Genomic DNA, 13,603 nt, shown 5'->3' with positions numbered 1-13,603 from the left:
CCTGCTAGCTGTTATGATGAATCTGGTTATAAGTGGTGGGTCACAGCTACTGATAATTATTTTTTTAAGAATGTTCTGCCAGTCTGATGCTCTGCTGACTCATCTGGCGTAAGTCAGCCACGTACATTTGGGGCGGAATAGCCTTTCTTGGAATATTATCTTCCACTATGGTGTTCCTACAGTTGTGCCTCCCTGCTGTATGTCTGCATATTGGATATTACCAAGCGTCACTCTCCGCAGAGGATGTAGATTCCAACCGTGATGTACATTTGTTTTATTGTTGACACTTTAACTTTTAATTAGGGCAATTAAATAGTTTTCTTATTTCTTATTCGGAGCATGCTGTAGGACACACTTTGAGGAAACCGTTTTAGGTCTGAGTGGTGGGGCAAGAAAGTATCTGGGACATGGAAGCCGTTAGGATGAAGAAAGATCCCCTGCATGGTTTGGGTGAATGTGCAGCCCTGTTCAAGTTTACCCTAATAAGCTGTAGAATCTTCGACCACTACCACAACACTCACTATGATGTGATATAATCAGTGATGTTATTATTGTCATTGGGGATGTAATATGTCAGATCAAATTATAATTCGCTCAGTAAACAATATCTGGTGAATTTCAGTATTTTTTGTTCTTTAAATGGTAGGCTTTAGATTATTACAAGACCTAACTAGAATGTCACTTCGACCTTTGTTTTTTTCAGTGAATTTTAAGTTTTAAATGTAAGCTAAAATCATATTACCTTACCTAAATATAACTTTATAACTTAAAAATGTAACTTAACTGCACAAAGATATTGCAGGTTGTTCAGGCACCCATTACTCCGATGTCCCTGAATGGGAGTTGGGTGATAACCAATTGTGTATAACATTTCAGTGTTGGGCCAGTGGCGTAGCAAAGGCACCCACGGTGCGGGAGACGGGGCAGCTGCAGGGCGCCCCCTCAGCACAGTAACTGGGCCTGAATGCTCCCGAATAAGTCCAGAGGGAGGGGGCTCCATGTACTTGCAGTGGGGCCCCCTCAAGTTTCATTACGCCACTGTGATGGCTCTCCTCTTTGGGATATATTGGCTAGAGAGAAAATCAGTTGTGCAGTCAGATGGTCCTGCCCAGGTTCAAAGTGAAATGCATTTGCAATAGACGGGACAGAGAAGTTCATGTATGTGTGTCCTCCGTTTTCCCTTATACCAAGAGCAATTTGAAAGGTAAAGACAGAATATTGCTTTATTATCTTGCTAGCTCCGGCATAGGCTCATCAGCATTCTTACGTCGAACTATGTAATATGTTGGCGCAAACACCGATCCACTTCTAATCAGATCCACATGTGCTGTCAATAAACAATGGTAAAATCTTACACCACAATCAACAATCTTATAATTGACAACATGGCTCAACATGACATACGGGCATTTGCCGATTCCAAAACATTGCAAACAGTCTCTAAATGCTGCAAGCGAACCTTCGAGAATCAGATCCTATAAATCTTAATGGAAATGTTTTTGTATTGTGGGTTGGAAACCAAAAGCCAAGTCTATTACAGGTGTTGCTTATGAATTATGTACCTTTTAAGCTTAGTTAAGGACCGACTGACTATTTTCAACTTCAATTAAAGCTAATATCCTTTCTCTGACCTTCAAATTTGTTGTGCAAAAAGTAATGCAGATGCGGATTGTGACTCGCATGTAGGCCGTAAAGACATTTAGGGCCAGATGTAGCAAGGCTTTTGCGACTCGCAAAAGCCACATCGCGATGCCCATTCCCATTTTGCGAGTCGGTAACCTGGTTACCGACTCGCAAAATGGGACTGCGAGTCGCAAATAGGAAGGGGTGTTCCCCTTCCTATTTGCGAGTCGCATCGCGATGTAGGATTGCTTTGTGACCGCGAACGCGGTCGCAAAGCAATTCGCAGTTACCACCAGTGTCACACTGGTGGTAACCCATTCGCAAAAGGGAAGGGGTCCCCAGGGGACCCCTTACCCTTTGTGAATGGCCGTGAAAACATTTTTTCAGAGCAGGCAGTGGTCCTATGGACCACTGCCTGCTCTGAAAAAATGAAACTGAAACGTTTTATTTTTCATTTTGTAATGCATCTCGTTTTCCTTTAAGGAAAACGGGCTGCATTACAAAAAAAAACTGCTTTATTTAAAAAGCAGTCACAGACATGGTGGTCTGCTGTCTCCAGCAGGCCACCATCCCTGTGAGTGCTGCGACTCGCAAGGGGGTCACAAATTGCGACCCACCTCATTAATTTTAATGAGGTGGGCCTTTGCGACCCCCTTGCGACTCGCAGATGGTGTCAGGGACGCCATCCTGCATCCGGCATTGCAACTCTCAAATTGCGAGTCGCTCAGACTCGCAATTTGCGAGTCGCAATGCTAGAATTTCGTACAACTGGCCCTTTGTACCTCTGCCTCCCGCATGCAAGAGGCTGCAATCTGAAGTGGCTTTGATTGGTCGCCTAGCCTCCTTTTAAAATCCTGCACAATGTCACCCATCTGACCCTTTAAGTGCTTCCTGGGACCTCTCTCCCAAGAGACTCCCCTGGGGTGAAATCTGGGTCCCCCCTGACCCCCACCTACCTCAGCGCATACAAAGTCAGATCTGTTGACGCGCTCAGCTCAGCACGCCACAGTCAGGCCCGACGCCTGCAATAAATCTGACACTGAGCCGCCTGAGGTCGTGAACACAGAAGGCTAGACTTGCCAGGGAGTCACAATCACTGCTGAGGGATCAGTGGAGCCCCTATGCCTGTGTGCAAGAGAGGAGGACGGTGGCAGCAGCAGCAGGCTAGAAGTGCATCCTGATGTGCCGTCCCCTCGGACACAATGAGAACTCCCACCAGCAGCACTGTGGCCTGCGAGGGAGGGAAAACATCATCATCCTCCCAGACCCCCTCTTGCAGCTGAGTTCTAAATGCCCAACTTTCAATGAGATCATTTTGAGTGCTCCTCTTTTTTTAGGGTCCAGCCTGCGATAGCATGCGTTAGCGCATGTGTATCGCTTGCCAGATGCTGTTGTACTTAGTAATTGGCTTGGAGCCTGCCTTTCGCTCACCATTTGTTGGCTTTCAGGGCACTCTTCTTTAAAGCCTTGTAATTTATCCACTTCAGGCTGGCATCGTTTCCAGTCCTGTCCATGGAGCAGGGATCAAGCTCTGATTGATTTAATAATTAGTGTCCCTCTGCTGCTCCTGACGTAATTGATGTAGTCTCCCCTACCTCCTTTACCCTCGTTAGTGTTTTTTGAAGTTCTTCGACCAGGTATAGTAGCACAGATGACAGTAGCTGTATAATCCTCCCAAATACAAAACTGAAACCACACTGGCAATGGTAGAATTCATTGCATAGGAACAAGGTACCAGCGGTTAGAGCAACACAAGCCTCCATCACGTAGACGGGCCAAAGGCACTAGTGCATAGAAAGCTTTAGTTACATAACATAGAGACTGGTAGAACTAGCCATGCACACTTTCTTTTCAATAAAACCAGTACATCATGAGCAGCAAATGACTTTGCATGCAGGGATTCTTCAATGTTATGGTCATAATATGAAAGTGAAACTACAAGTTCCAGACTACAACATGGATCTTGCTAGAAAGACTGGAATGGCTAAGGGTTCCCCAAAAACTTGGAGTACAGCTGGCCCTAGGAAAATAGCCTAACCGGTGTGCCTAGAGCTTTGCTCCATTGGCTTCAAAGATTAAATCTGCTGCTGCTTTAATCCTGCGCAATGGGTGTGGATTAGTTGCAATGATCTGATAGATACTTCTAGCTGCAGATTCCCTACCTTTGAATTCCCTGGCATCTGCTTCGAATCCATGATCTTTCTGCTGAGCAATACCCTGCACGCGCCGTCGGGTTGTGTTGTTCGGATCCACGTGCATCGTCCAGCTCCACATGGCTTCTTCAGCGTCTTTTGAACCGGCTGTGACGTCACGGACACCTATAAAGGCACCACCCTGGCACGCGTACATCAGTTGTTTTCCTTCCATGCTGGTTAAGGGCAGGTACGGGATCGAGCTACCCTTTGCCATTTTTGGCAGGCCTTTTTCAACTGTTTTGTTGAAGATCTTTTTGTGTCTTTTTGTGAGGAAATGCCATCTCGGAAGACTGGGTTCAAGCCGTGTGGTGCCTGCCATTGCACCATGTCAGTGATGGACCCCCACCAGGTATGTCTCTGGTGCCTCGACAGGGACCACGACTCAGAGTCGTGCTCCGAATGCCGGGTCATGGCCCCGAAGGCTTTGAGAGAGTGGTCTCTGTAGGAAAATGCCACTGTTGGCATGGTTACCCCCTAACATTTTGCCTTTTGTTGATGCTAGTTATGATTGAAAGTGTGCTGGGACCCTGCTAACCAGGCCCGAGCACCAGTGTTCTTTCCCTAAACTGTACCTTTGTCTCCACAATTGGCACAGCCCTGGCACACAGATAAGTCCATTGTAAATGGTACCCCTGGTACCAAGGGCCCTGTAGCCAGGGAAGGTCTCTAAGGGCTGCAGCATGTATTATGCCACCCTGGGGACCCCTCACTCAACACATGCACACTGCCTCACAGCTTGTGTGTGCTGGTGGGGAGAAAAAGACATGGCACTCCCCTCAGAGTGCCATGCCCACAGCCCACTGCCTATGGCATAGGTAAGTCACCCCTCTAGCAGGCCTTAAAGCCCTAAGGCAGGGCGCACTATACCACAGGCGAGGGCATAGCTGCATGAGCACTATGCCCCTACAGTGTCTAAGCCAATTCTTAGGCATTGTAAGTGAAGGGTAGCCATAAAGAGTATATGGTCTGGGAGTTTGTCAAACATGAACTCCACAGTTCCATAATGGCTACACTGGGAGGTTTAGTATCAAACTTCTCAGCACAATAAATCCACACTGATGCCAGGATGGCATCTATTGAGAAATGCACACAGAGGGCATCACAGAGATGCCCCCCGTATACCAGCCCAACTACTAGTGCTAGGCTGACCAGTTTCTGCCATCCTGCCACATCCAGATGGGTTTCTGGCCACATGGGGTGAGTGCCTTTGTGCATTCTGTGACCAGGAACAAAGCCTGTACTGGGTGGAGGTGCTTCAAACCTCCCCCTGCAGGAACTGTAACACCTGGCGGTGAGCCTCAAAGGCTCAAACCTAGTGTTACAGCACCCCAGGGCACTCCAGCTAGTGGAGATGCCCGCCCCCCCCCGAACACAGCCCCCACTTTTGGCAGGAAGTCTGGAGGAGATAATGAGACAAATAAGGAGGAGTCACCCTCCAGCCAGGACAGCCCCTAAGGTGTCCTGAGCTGAGGTGACCCCTGCCTTAGCAAATCCTCCATCTTGCTTTGGAGGTTTCCCCCTATAGGATTAGGGATGTGCCCCCCTCCCCACAGGCAGGAGGCACAAGGAGGGTGTAGCCACCCTCAGGGACAGTAGCCATTGGCTACTGCCCTCCAGTCCTAAACACACCCCTAAATTGAGTATGTATGAACCCAGGAAAACAGATTTTCTGATGACCTGAAACAAGAAGAAGGACTGCTGACCTGAAAGCCCTGCAGAGACGACGGAGACAACAACTTAATTGGCCCCAGCCCTACAGGCCTGTCTCCAGACTCAAAGATCCTGCAACAGCGATGCATCCAGCGGGACCAGCGACCTCTGATGACTCAGAGGATTGTCCTGCACCCAAAGGACCAAGAAACACCCGTGGACAGCGGCTCTGTCCAAGCAACAAAGAAGAACCAACTTTAAAGGGACTCCAGCCTCACTCCGGAAGTGTGAGTCCCCAACACTCTGCACCCAACGCCTCCAGCTCGTGCCCAGAAGAACCAACACTGCAGAGAGGACCCCCAGGCGACTCTAACGACGTGGACACCCTGAGACGACTTCTGTGCACCCCCACAGCAATGCTTGCAGAGAGAATCCAGAGGCTCCCCCTGACCGCGACTGCCCGGTAACAAAGAACCCGACGCCTGGAAGAAGCACTGCACCCGCACCCCCCCAGGCCTCAGAGAAACCAACTACCAGTGCAGGAGAGACCAGCAGCCGGCCCTCATTGTTGCCCAGTCCGTGGCTGGCCCGAGAAGCCACCCGGTGCCCTGCCTGCATCGCCAGAGTGACCCCTGGATCTCTCCATTGTTTTCAACCTAAAATCCAACACCTACTTCACACACTGCCCCCGGCCACCCCTGTGCCCTGAGGGTGTATTTAGTGTGCCTATCTGTGACCCACCCAGTGCTCTACAAAACCCCTCTGGTCTCGCACCGAGGATGCAGGTACTTACCTGCTAGCAGACTGGAACCGGAGCACCCCTAGTCTCCATAGGCACCTATGTTATTTAGGACCTACTTTGACCTCTGCACCTGACCAGCCCTGTGTTGCTGGTGCTGCGTGTTTGGGGTTAACTTGAACCCCCAATGGTGGGCTGCCTATGCCCCGGAGACTGAACTTGTAAGTGCTTTACTTACCTGACAAACCAACTTGTACTTACCTCCCCCGGGAATTGTTGATTTTTGCACTGTGTCCACTTTTAAAATAGCTTATTGCCATTTTTGACAAAACGGTGTACATTACTGTTTTCATACACAGTTCCATATTTACCTAGGCCAAGTACCTTACAATTTATGTACTTACTTGAATTCTGAATCTTGTGGTTCTAAAATAAATTAGGAAAAGAATATTTTTCAATATAAAAACCTATTGTCCTGGAGTTAAGTCTTTGAGTCTTTATTGCCTGTGTGTGTACAACAAATGCTTAACACTACCCTCTGATACGCCTACAGCTCGACCACACTACCACAAAATAGAGCACTAGTATTATCTAGTTTTGCCATTATCAACCTCTAAGTGGAACCCTTAGAATCTGTGCACACTATCTCTCACTTTGAGATAGTATATACAGAGCCAACTTCCTACATTGGTGGATCCGCTGTGGGGTCTAAGACTTTGCATTTGCTGGACTATTCAGCCAATACCTGATGATCCGAAAAATTCAAAAAATCGTCATTAGAAACTGATTTTTGAATTTTTGACTTCTTTTAAAAAAATGTAAAAGTCCTGCTAGGGCCTTGTGTAAGTCCCTGTTAGCATTTCTTTTTAAGTTTAAAAGTTTGTAAAAGTTAGGATTTAAGTTCTAGAACTAGTTTTTAGTTTCTTTAATTTCAAAGTAATCCCAATTTTTAGAGTCATAATGAGTCAAACAGATGAGATGGTGATGGAACTCAAACTCACCCCTTACCTGCATCTAGGAATGTCAGAGTTAAGGTCTCTCTGTAACATAAAAATGATAAAAACTGGGTCCAACCCTACCAAGGCAAGCTCCAGGAGCGCATGGTAAAGTTTGCAAGGGACCACCCCTCTGAGATGGAGGATCCTCCCTCAGATGGGGAAATTAGTGAACAGGGGGATGAACTCACCCCTCCTGTCCGAATTAGGGAGAACAGGGCTCCTAGAACCCTGTCTCCACAAATCATAGTGAGAGAGCCTGGCTCTTCCACAGGGGAGTCCAGTGCCTCTGTAAGCATTGGGGGCAGCCTCAATGAAGAGGACATATTTTTTTAGCAAGGATGGCCAAGAGATTAGCTCTGGAGAAGCAGCTCCTAGCTATAGAAAGGGAAAGAAAAGAAATGGGTTTAACATCCATAAATGGTGGCAGCAACTTAAATAGGGTCAGAGAAGATATTGACATCCTAAAAATCCACAAAGGGATTGAAACTAAATATGACAAAGGTGATGACATCACCAAATGGTTCGCAGCTTTTGAGAGGGCTTGTGAAACCAGAAAAGTAAGCAGATCTCACTGGGGAGCTCTCCTTTGGGAAATGTTCACTGGAAAGTGTGGGGATAGACTCCTCACACTCTCTTGTAAGGATGCAGAATGAAGGCTACCCTGATTGAGGGCTTTGGATTCTCAACTGAGGAGTACAGAATTAGGTTCAGGGGGGCTCACAAAACCTCGAGCCAGACCTGGGTTGATTTTGTTGACTTCTCTGTCAAAACACTAGATGGTTGGAGAACTGTCAGTAGTGTAAGTGAGTATGATGGGCTGTATAATTTGTTTATGAAAGAACATCTGTTAAGTAATTGCTTCAATGACAAACTGCATCAACATCTGGTAGACCTAGGTCCAATTTCTCCCCAAGAATTGGGAAAGAAGGAAGACTACTGGGTCAAGACAAGGGTGACCAAGACTTCCGCAGGGGGTGACCAAAAGAAAGGGGTCACAAAGCCGCCCCAGGGGAAGGGTGGCGAGACATCCAAGGACAAAATCAAAGAGTCTTCTACAGGGCCCCACAAACCTGCTCAGGAGGGTGGGCCTGAGCCTCTTCACAGTCCACAAATGGCTATAAGGATAAAATCTTTGATCCCAAGAAGGCCTGGTGTCACAACTATAAACAGCATGGATAGCAAACTGGAGACAAGACCTGTCCCAAGAAAAGCCCCACAACTTCTACTTCAGTTAGCACTGGAATAGCCAGTCTCCAGGTGGGATCAACAGTGTGCCCAGAGCAAATCAGGGTTCACACTGAAGCTACTTTAGTCTCAGAGGGTGGGGTGGATTTAGCCACACTTGCTGCCTGGCCGCCCAACATGCAAAAATACAGGCAGCAGTTCTTGATAAATGGGAGCAAGGAAGAAGCCCTGGTTGATACAGGTGCCAGTGTCACCATGGATACAGACAAACTGGTTTCCCCAAGACAGTACCTGGCTGGACAGACAACCCAGTCACAAATGCTGACAATGAAACTAAAGACTATCCCATGGCAATGGTAACTTTAGAATGGGGAGGGGTCACTGGCCTGAAACAGGTGGTAGTCTCCTCTTCCACCCCAGTAGAGTGTTTACTAGGGAATGATCTGGAGTCCTCAAGCATGTCGTGTGAAGGGAGTCTCCCTGAGCTTTGCTCGGTTTTTGTCCTCTGAAAGCTACTTTCTACAGCCAAAAATGTCAGATTCTTCTACAGAAGGCCTTTTTCATTACTGCAAATCCTGTGGCAAGTAAAGGCTACATATTGATGATTTTCATAAAGGCTGCCTGTACTACCTGTACCCTAAACATCAAGTGAAGGACTGCAAAATTGTCACACCTTCTCCTCTAAAACTCTGAGGGACAGGGATGGAAGGCTTCTCTTATGGTTGCATTCGAAGTCCAACTCTTCAGGTGAGGACAGTGACCTGGCTTCAAACCCCCGGAAAAAATCAAGATTATCTGACCAGGTACATTCTGTGGAGAGCAGGAAGGCTGCTAAAACTCATCATAAGGACCATCCAAAGGAGAAAATTCAACTGCTCTCTGCAGGGTCAGCCTCCTCACAGCCATCCACTCCATAGCTCAAGAAAAAGGAGACTAGTCATCATTCTCCTTCCTCTGAACTGTCAACATCAAGAAAAGCATCTCTGAAGCTCCAGTCAACAACCACCACCACATCCACCATCACCACCATCTCGTCAGCAAGGCCATCGTCGTCACTAACATTGTCGAGGATGGCCATACAGACACCAATATCCTCAGCAATCGTGTGTGGCACAGGTTTCTGACACAGTGGACTTGACATTGCCACCAGTAAAGAAAAACCTTTTGTTGATGATGATACCTTCAGAACCGTCTACAAAGTCTCCTCCACCATCTACGTCCCTTCCATCCCTTCCGTCAACGAAAACACCGTCGACGATGACACTGTAGACGACAATACAGTCAACGACACCACTGTTGACCAGGCCATCATTGTCAATGCCACCAGCAATGAAACGGTCATTGACGACCGCACCATCGACAGTGCTATGGACGATTACACCTTCCGCCATAAAGGAGACATCATTGCCACAATACACTTTTGCTACCACCGCTTCAGATTCTGCTGATCCTCATACTACAATCAGAATTACTAAAGTCACGAAGACCACTTTGCATCCTGTTGACACATCCCCTAGCAAGGTCTCAACATTACTACCAAGCCACCTCTTGGACTGAGACGAGTCTGAGGATGAGGGACCATTCAGGGTCGCACACAGTCCATCAGAGCTGCATGTCAAATATCAAGGTGACAGCTGCAATCTTTAGATACAGGTGTTCCGCAAATGAGGCTTCACTCTGTTCCTCCAGACTCATAAAGCAGTTTATGAAGGGGTTGTTTCCCACCTTCCCTCCTGTGCGGCCACCTCCACCGTAATGGCATCTCAACATTGTTTCTTCTCAATTAATGAAATCCCCATTAAAACAAATACATAAAGCTGAGCTGAAATATCTCACATGGAAGGTCGCAACTCTTCTTTCTCTCACTTCTATTAGGAGAGTCAGCGACACTCTGGCCTTTACGATTAAAGAATTGTTCCTGCTTTTCACGGATGACTTAGTCCTCAGAATAAATCCAAGATAATGCCCAAAGGTTCCTTCTCATTGCCATTTGAACGAACCAATCATTTTGCGAACATTTTTTCCAAATCTGTCTACCCCAGCTGAAAGAACTCTTCACAAACTGGACATCAAACAATGTTTGAAATGTTAACTTCACCACGCTAAACAGTTCCTCAGAACAGATCAACTGCTATTTTCTTATAGTCAAGGGCGTGAGGGAACAACAGTAACAAAGTCAAAAATAATGTGGTGGATTTCATCAACCATTCAGTTTTGCCACTCTAAAGCTGGCAAACCAAACATATAGAAACATACATATTTTCCCTTGCCTATTACCACTTTACGAAGGTGGTAATGGGTAAGAGAAAAATACAAACTTAATGTGTACCTATGCTTAAGGGTGAAACACAGAACACAGCCAAAATGTACCTAAAACAACTTGGCTGCCTTTAACCCCTTCGCTGCCAGGCCTTTTCCCCTCCTGTGCCGAGCCTTTTTTTTGGCTATTTGGGGCAGTTCGCGCTTAGGCCCTCATAACTTTTTCTCCACATAAGCTACCCATGCCAAATTTGCGTCCTTTTTTTCCAACATTCTAGGGATTCTAGAGGTAACCAGACTTTGTGGGATCCCCTGAAGGAGACCAAGAAGTAAGCCAAAATACAGCAAAAATTTAGTTTTTTTCTAAAAAAAAAATGGGAAAAAAGGGCTGCAGAAGAAGGCTTGTGTTTTTTTCCCTGAGAATGGCATCAACAAAGGGTTTGCGGTGGTACAATTACCATCTTCCCAGCTTTCAGGAACAGGCAGACTTGAATTAGAAAACCCCATTTTTCAACACAATTTTTACATTTTACTGTCACATACCCCATTTTTACTATTTTTTGTGCTTTCAGCCTCCTTCCAGTTAGTGACAGAAATGGGTGAGAAACCAATGCTGGATCCCATTAAGCTAAACATTTCTGAAAAGTAGGCAAAATTCTGAATTCAGCAAGGGGTCATTTGTGTACAAGTGTTTCCTACAGAAAATAACAGCTGAAATAAAAGAATATTGAAATTGAGGTGAAAAAAACAGCAATTTTTCTCCACGTTTTACTCTGTAACATTTTCATGCGATGTCAGATTTTTTAAAGCAATATACCGTTATGTCAGCTGGACTCTTCTGGTTACGAGAATATATAGGGCTTGTAGGTTCATCAAGAACCCTAGGTACCCAGAGCCAAAAAATGAGCTGCACCTCGCAATGGGTTTTCATTCTATACCGGGTATACAGCAATTCATTTGCTCAAATATAAAAAAAAAAAAAAATAGGTATCAAGAAAACCTTAATATTTCCAAAATGGCCACAAGATAAGGTGTTGAGAAGCAGTGGTTATTTGCACATCTCTGAATTCCGGGGTGCCCATACTAGCACGTGAATTACAGGGCATTTCTCAAATAGACGTCTTTTTTACACATTGTCTTACATTTGAAGGACAAAAATGTAGAGAAAGACAAGGGGCAAAAACACTCGTTTTGCTATTCTGTGTTCCCCCCTGTCTCCCGATAAAAATGGTACCTCACTTGTGGGGGTAGGCCTAGCGCCCGCAACAGGAAAAGCCCCAAAACACAATGTGGACACATCACATTTTCACAAAGAAAACAGAGCTGTTTTTTTGCAAAGCAGCTAGCTGTGGATTTTGGCCTCTCGCTCAGCCAGCACCTAGGGAAACCTAGCAAACCTGCACAGTTTTGGGGGTAGGCCTAGCGCCCGCAACAGGAAAAGCCCCAAAACACAACATGGACATATCAAATTTTCACAAAGAAAACAGAGCTGTTTTTTTGCAAAGCACCTAGCTGTGGATTTGGGCCTCTAGCTCAGCCAGCACCTAGGGAAACCCAGCAAACCTGCGCAGTTTTGAAAACTAGACACCTAGGGGAATCCAAGATGGGGTGACTTGTGGGGCTCTGACCAGGTTCTGTTACCCAGAATCCTTTGCAAACCTCAAAATTTGGCCACAAAACCACTTTTTCCTCTCATTTCGGTGACAGAAAGTTCTGGAATCAGAGAAGAGCCATAAATTTCCTTCCACCCAACGTTCCCCCATGTCTCCCGATAAATGGTACCTCACTTGTGGGGGTAGGCCTAGCGCCCGCGACAGGAAAAGCCCCAAAACACAATGTGGACACATCACATTTTCACAAAGAAAACAGAGCTGTTTTTTTGCAAAGCAGCTAGCTGTGGATTTTGGCCTCTCACTCAGCCAGCACCTAGGGAAACCTAGCAAACCTGCACAGTTTTGGGGGTAGGCCTAGCGCCCGCAACAGGAAAAGCCCCAAAACACAACATGGACATATCAAATTTTCACAAAGAAAACAGAGCTGTTTTTTTGCAAAGCACCTAGCTGTGGATTTGGGCCTCTAGCTCAGCCAGCACCTAGGGAAACCTAGCAAACCTGCGCAGTTTTGAAAACTAGACACCTAGGTGAATCCCAGATGGGGTGACTTGTGGGGCTCTGACCAGGTTCTGTTATCCAGAACCGGAAACCTCAAGATTTGTCCAAAAAAAATACCTTTTCCTCTCATTTCGGTGACAGAAAGTTCTGGAATGAGAGAGCCGCCACAAATTTCCTTCCACCCAGTCTCCCGATAAAAATGGTACCTCACTCTTCTGGGTGGGCCTACTGCCTGAGAAAGGAAATGCCCCAAAACACTATCTGGACAAATCAAAATTATCAAATACAAAACTACTTGTTTTTGCGGGGGCACCTGCGTTTTTGGTCCTGGGCTCAGCAGCCTTCTAGGGGAATCTACCAAACCCAGACATTTCTAAAAACTAGACACCCAAGGGAGTCCAGTGAGGTGTGACTTGCGTCGATCCCCCAATGTTTTCTTACCCAGAATCCTCAGCAAACCTAAAATTTAGCTAAAAAATCTAATTTTTCCCACATTTCTGTGTGGGAGCACCGCACTGGGACACTTTTCATACCACCCAATGTTCCCCTCAGTCTCCTGGTAAAAATGATACCTCATTTGTGTAGGTGGGCCAAGTGCTTGTGAAAGGGAAGAGCCAAAAACATGTCGATATTGAGGGGGAATCAAAGGAGGTCCAAAAGGGCAGTTTGCAAAAAAGAAATTTAAGGCTGACAAGTGCAGCAGAATTTTTATCGGTATAGATGAGACAATGCTTGGTGGTAGGAATTTTGTTGATTCCTGCAGATTCCGGAAGGTTCCATCACAAAAACATGGGAAAAATGTGTGATTTCCAGCAAAGTTGGAGGTTTGCAGGGGATTGTGGG

General features: G+C 46.3%; 1 protein-coding gene across 2 annotated transcripts in view; it reads left to right on the top strand.

Moving 5' to 3' along the window:
- Nucleotides 1-13,603, top strand: part of DNAI3 (dynein axonemal intermediate chain 3) — a 623,392-nt gene that overhangs the window by 228,710 nt on the left and 381,079 nt on the right. The gene's annotated exons all lie outside the window — the stretch shown is intronic.

This window comes from Pleurodeles waltl, chromosome 4_2, assembly GCF_031143425.1.
Source record: "Pleurodeles waltl isolate 20211129_DDA chromosome 4_2, aPleWal1.hap1.20221129, whole genome shotgun sequence".
Lineage (NCBI taxonomy): Eukaryota > Metazoa > Chordata > Amphibia > Caudata > Salamandridae > Pleurodeles > Pleurodeles waltl.
Note: the sequence above shows the minus strand (reverse complement) of the source record. Positions and strands in the feature narration are given on the sequence as shown.